This window comes from Gossypium arboreum, chromosome 10, assembly GCF_025698485.1.
Source record: "Gossypium arboreum isolate Shixiya-1 chromosome 10, ASM2569848v2, whole genome shotgun sequence".
Taxonomy (NCBI): Eukaryota; Viridiplantae; Streptophyta; class Magnoliopsida; order Malvales; family Malvaceae; genus Gossypium; species Gossypium arboreum.
This window is the reverse complement of record NC_069079.1, coordinates 114,420,229-114,426,228: the sequence shown is the minus strand read 5'-3', so window position 1 is coordinate 114,426,228 and position 6,000 is coordinate 114,420,229.

The following is a 6,000-nucleotide window of genomic DNA, read 5'->3' as shown; positions in this document are numbered from 1 at the left end:
CTTATGATACGTATCTCGGTGGTAATAAGATGTATCGGGATCTCTGTGAACATACTGGAGGTCGGGTTTGAAACGTGAGGTTGTGGAATTCGTTGCTCATTACTTGACGTGCAAGCAACTTAAGGCTGAACATCAGTTGCCTTCGGGTTTGCTGCAACTCGTTAAGATTCCTTTATGGAAATAGGAGCGAGTGACGATAGACTTCGTTAGTGGGTTGGCCTTGACACCCTCTAAGAAGGATTCTATTTGGGCCGTTGTGGATCAATTAACCAAGTCCACTCATTTTATTCTGATTCAGACAAACTACTTTTTGCAAAAGTTAGTGAAGCTCTATATCCCTGATATTGTAAGACTGCATGGGGTTCATATTTTGATAATTTCTGATAGATATCCTCGCTTCACTTCTTGGTTCTAGAAGAAATTACATGAGGCTCTGGGTTCGAGATTGGATTTCAGTACTGCGTTCCATCCTCAAACCGATTGTCAATCTGAGAGGGTGATTTAGATACTGAAGGATATGCTTTGGAGTTGTGTGGTTGATTTTCGAGGTAGTTGGGAGGATTATCTACCGCTAGCTGAGTTCGCCTACATTAACAGTTTCTAGTCCAGCATCCAGATGGCACCTTACGAGGCTTTATATGGTCGTAAATGTTGCACTCTGCTATGTTGGACTGAGTTGGGTGAGGGTTGGCTTTTGGGTCTTAAGTAGGTTTTTGAGACTGAAGATAAGGTTAGGTTGATTCGAGATCGTCTGAAGGCGGCTTGTGATAGACTAAAGTCTTATGCAGATCTAAGAAAGAGAGATATTGAGTACTCTGTAGGTGACTTCGTTTTCTGAAGGTTTCTTTGTGGAAGAAGGTTCTGAGATTCGGTTGTAAGAAAAAGTTGAGCCCTAGGTTCAATAGGCCATATCAGATTTTGAAGCGTGTGGGACCAGTTGCTTATCAGTTTGAGCTACCTTCAGAGTTGGACCATATTTATGATGTGTTTCACATCTTGATGTTGAGGCGGTACTAGTTTGATCCATCTTACGTTGTCTCTATTGGTGAGATCAAGGTTAGACCAGATTTGACTTTTGAGGAGGAGCAGGTTCAGATTCTAGATCGAGATATTAAGGTTCTGAGGAGGAAGTCCATTTTGTTATTTAAGGTTCTATGGCGAAATCATGGCATTGAAGAAGCCACGTGGGAACCTGAGGACTCGATACGTCAGCAGTATCCTCATCTGTTCAGATTAGGTAAATTTCGAGGTTGAAATTTTTTTTAGGGGGTAGAGTTGTAACGCCCTAAAAAATTTATTTCTATTCCTGTAAATATTTAACATAAATGTGTATCTATTTTAGTGGTTAAGTGTTCTGGGTGTGTATATGAGGTCTTAGGTTCAAGTCCCAAATTTGATAATTTTGTTATTTTTGATCCAAGCCTTACCTTTGTTGAGTGGACTTTTATAAAATTGCCTGTTAATCCATATCAGAATGAGTCTGTCGGTTTAAGTGGTAAGGGGGTTAGTATGTTGGAGGTCATGTGTTCGAACCTCTGCGAGAGCATGGGTAGTTATTTTTGGTCAGTTGACTGATAGAGTTTCGGTTGAACTAAAGTCTGAGGAGGTTGTGAGATAGTGGGTTAGTGGGAAAACATCAAGGGATATGTGTCATATTTTTTATTTTCTTTTTCTTTTTCTTTTTCAAATGTTCAATTAGTTTTCTCTTTCTTCCAAAATCAAACTGACGTTAGTTTACCTTTCTCCCTGCCATTTTCTTTTTCCAATTCTTTCTTATAGTTCTGTTTCTTTTTTGTTTGTTGTTGTATCTTTGTTCTCGTTATTTCAGTATTCGTCGCACGATTCTGGTAAGTGAGACTTCGATATTCTGTAACTTGTGATTTCCAAAACATTGGTTGGGATTATACTTTTGTTTTGGCAAAATGGTGAGTAATTAAGGGATTGATTTCTGTATTTTTCTGGTTTAAGAGAAGGTGGTGAACGGTGAAGTTGTATTCGAATAGCCTAAATCGTGCTTGGGTTTGTGCGTGTCATCGGTAAGTCAATTGCGTTATTTCGAGTTATGTGTTGGTTCATAATTGTCTGCTAATTGGGAAATTGGATGCTATTCCTTAGGTTTTGAAGGCCTCAGGAGTGGTTTGCCATAAAAAATCGTACTAGGAGTGTACCCGAAATAAGAAAAATTGAGCTTCGATGAAAGCTGAAAAATCGTGTGCCTGGCCGTGTGATTGGTCGTGTGCAAGACATGACCATGTGATCGACGAAGGCAAGGTCGTGCACAAGACATGGCCGTGTGGGCCACACGGGCTAGGCCAATCTGGGTGTGTGGGCTCACACTGGTATGCCACACCGGCGTATGGGTTTTGGGCCAGGCCGTGTGGGCCACACTGATGTGTGGGACTACACAAGCAAGCCATATGGTCATGTGGGTATACATGGGCAAGGCACATAGCCATATGGGCCTATATTTTTGAAATTTTCCCTAGGGTCGCACGGGTCACTTCGATCGACTATGGGCCTACTGTAGGGTCAGTAAGGTCTAATCAAACCCTAAAACTATGTGATCTAATAGTCTGATTATTGGCTCTGATTATGACACTGTTAAGCATGTCTGGTTATTCTACTATATTTGTATATTCAATTTCTGTATATGAGCATGTAAGCGTGATATCTTTGTATCTGTAATTTGTAATTATGTTTGGGGTGGAATTTGTATATATGGAGGAATTGTTCTGTATGGCGATCATTGCCTATGTTCTAGCAGCTAGGCTACACATTATCTGACTTGTACCATAACGTCACAATATGGTGTGTAGGGCTGCGTGGGTCTATGTATGCGTTTTCTGTATGTATTGCATGTCTATTTCTGTTGGGTTACACACTGAATTTACAAAAACTCATATCTGTTTGTCTGTTCTGTTTAGGTAATCCACAGACTTAGAAGGATCGATGTGACGGAGCCTCTTGGTGACCCCGAGTTCGTAACAATTTATGATTATCGTTTTAGTTTAAACTAAGAATTATTTTGGTAGTTTTGTAATAATAGGACTCTTCGGATTGTTGGTTTATTCTGGATTTGGGTTTTCGATTTAAATATTTTATCTAAGACGAATAGCTAAAAACATGGTTTTTATCAAAGCAAAGGTTTTCTGAAAACATGAATGGAATTTCCAAACTAAACATTTTATGACTTCCTCTGCAACTTACGTTTTGGCAAATAAATAAATTAAATGAACGCTTTCGAAAATAGATATAAAAAATATGAGTTTTTGGACTTGAGTGATTTGACTAAACGACTCTATTTTCAAAACCCTACCTTGTGGCATCATATGGATCATCAGAATGAGCAGAGAAGAGAGGAGCGCACTAGTCTGGCTTCGAAAAACCACTGAGGTTTGTTCTTCTAGTTCCCTTCTGTTAACTTTGTTTTAAGTTTTGTTTTGATCATGAACATGAATATTTGTGTTTTTGTTATTCAATTAATTAAAATGACTTAAAAATTCTTTCATGTTAGATTAATTACATTTTGTCTACTTAGATTATTTAAAATGTGTTTGTGCTGTTTTTAGGTCTCAGTAAATTGTTCAATTAAATAAAACCATGCCTACGTTATGCTTACATATTAATTGTAAGGTAGCAATTCAATTAATTATTAACCATAATGAAATTATAATTAATTGACACAATATTTAATTAATGCATGTTTAATCTTTTAAGGTAGTTGAAGGTTAAATTAGCAATGATATTAAACAAAGATAGTAGTCTTGCATAACTTGTAAGATTATTGTGATTAATTGTTTCAATATAGCGATATATTGTTACCTCACTTAATCTTATACTTGCTTATTAAAATTTTATAATTGTTTGCATTGACATAGAAATATGTTCAAGAGATTAAAAGATTTTAATAGGTAAGTATATACATTAGTTAGCAATTTACGGAGTTGCCATGAAATTATTCGTAACAACATGAACACAGCTTTAATTATTCTAAGTTTCTAACAAATTTAGGTCATATTGATTAAACTCATCTTTTAGAAATCGTGCATTGCAAATTTTTTTTTTAATTTTTTCTTAGTTAACTATTCAGTTAATTTTTAGTTTTACAACAAATCAACATATTTTCCATCACCAAATTATTTAGATTTGTTTTTCATAAATATTCTCTTTCACAGTCCTTACGGGTACGATAACTTGGCATTACTTGTCATTTTATTACTTGATACGATTGTATACACTTGCACATTTTTGTCTTTCCATTCGCAACAAAGGCTATTCTTTCAGAGTTCACTACAAAGACTATTCTTACCTATTGTGTTTACGATATGGATTCACCTAAACTAACATTACGTGAGGTTTGCCCATCATCGTCTTGGGACACACATAAAACCCTATTGGGTAATCACCATTCCTTAGTTCTTTTTTAGATAGTGCCAAGGCCAATGACTTTCTTTCAGAGTTCATATCAGAGTTTGTGTTTTTAGCCTCAACGGACTCCATCGAACACCACCACAGTGAATAGATACAAACTTTCTTAATAGACTCTTCATGCATTGACACAATCTACATTAAACCTTTTTCTTCACTAACTTACACCCAATCAGAGAACACGTATCTCATAGCATATATTTTAGACATATACATACTTCACATCATAGTACTCGTACACCACTGGTCACATACTTGAACTTATCAGACTTACTCCAAATGTACATAATAACCTCATCAACAATTGATATAGTCACATTCATATTATATTCATACTATACATTCCATGGTTCAAAATTCATAGTTCGATCGACCTACTTCAATATGAATAATATACATGCAAGAGTCAGAGTAAAGACTCACCTGGTTCTCACCTATTGCAGTTCAAATCTCCAAATCCAGATTTCCTTACGAACCTGCAACAACCACTTCTTAGAAAATTTAACTATTACATCTCTTATACATACAATTTACTTAATAATTCAATCGCTGAGAATCTCATGCAGAAGCCTTATACTTACAACTTACTGTTTACCAACCATATATAGACTTACTCATTTAGAACTTAACATGCAGAGCTTAAGCACTTACCCTGATGCAAAGTAACTTCCGATTATAAAAGAATCATGACCTCTAGATCATCGAGGGAAGATACATTCAGATTTAAGAGAGGATTTTATTAAATATAATTTAACGAAAAGGAAGAAGAAAAAGAAAAAGAAAAAAGAACCCTTTTAGAACTCATCTTTCATATATATATATTTATATATCACTTAACTTACTTAGTGGATTTTAAAAAGTGTCATATGTTTCAATACTTGCCTTTTTAATGGCCTACAGTTTTTGAGAGAAATATTAATAAATACCTTGAAATCAAAATTACCCAACTTGGTTATTTCATTGATTTCTAACCAAGTTACTTAAAATCTAACTAGCATAGTATTTCAAACAAACCAGGCAAACTACACCTTTAGCTAATACTCAATCCATACTTATCTTAAATCTCTTAACACAAAATTCTCCTTCAGACATGACAGGATGTTAGGAAATCAAATTCTTACCTACTCTTATAGCGGTTACTATACATCTATACGTATACACCAAATAAGCATTTGGGTGGACAACACCATGCTAGACATACTTTTTACTGCTATACACCAAAACTTTAAAACTCGCCAGAATTTGGGTGTTACAAGTACAGAGTACTCCGAGGATCAAACCCAAGAGATTTGACAATTGAACAATTTCTAGTTAATGAGTATGCAAAATAAAGAGTATAACCATCTAATCACAAAACATTATAGTACGAAAAATCATAAAGTAAAGGATAATTATACTAATCTACGATCTAGCTACCCAGGATTAAATTGAAAAAATATGTAAATTTACGAGATCAACAAATACATAAAAAATGGTGGTTGATTGATTTTGATGTGGTTTAGTAATCCTCGGATTAGGGATCTAAATTGCCTAAAATCTTAAAATGGGTCCATTTTACCTCCCGGTCTCAAT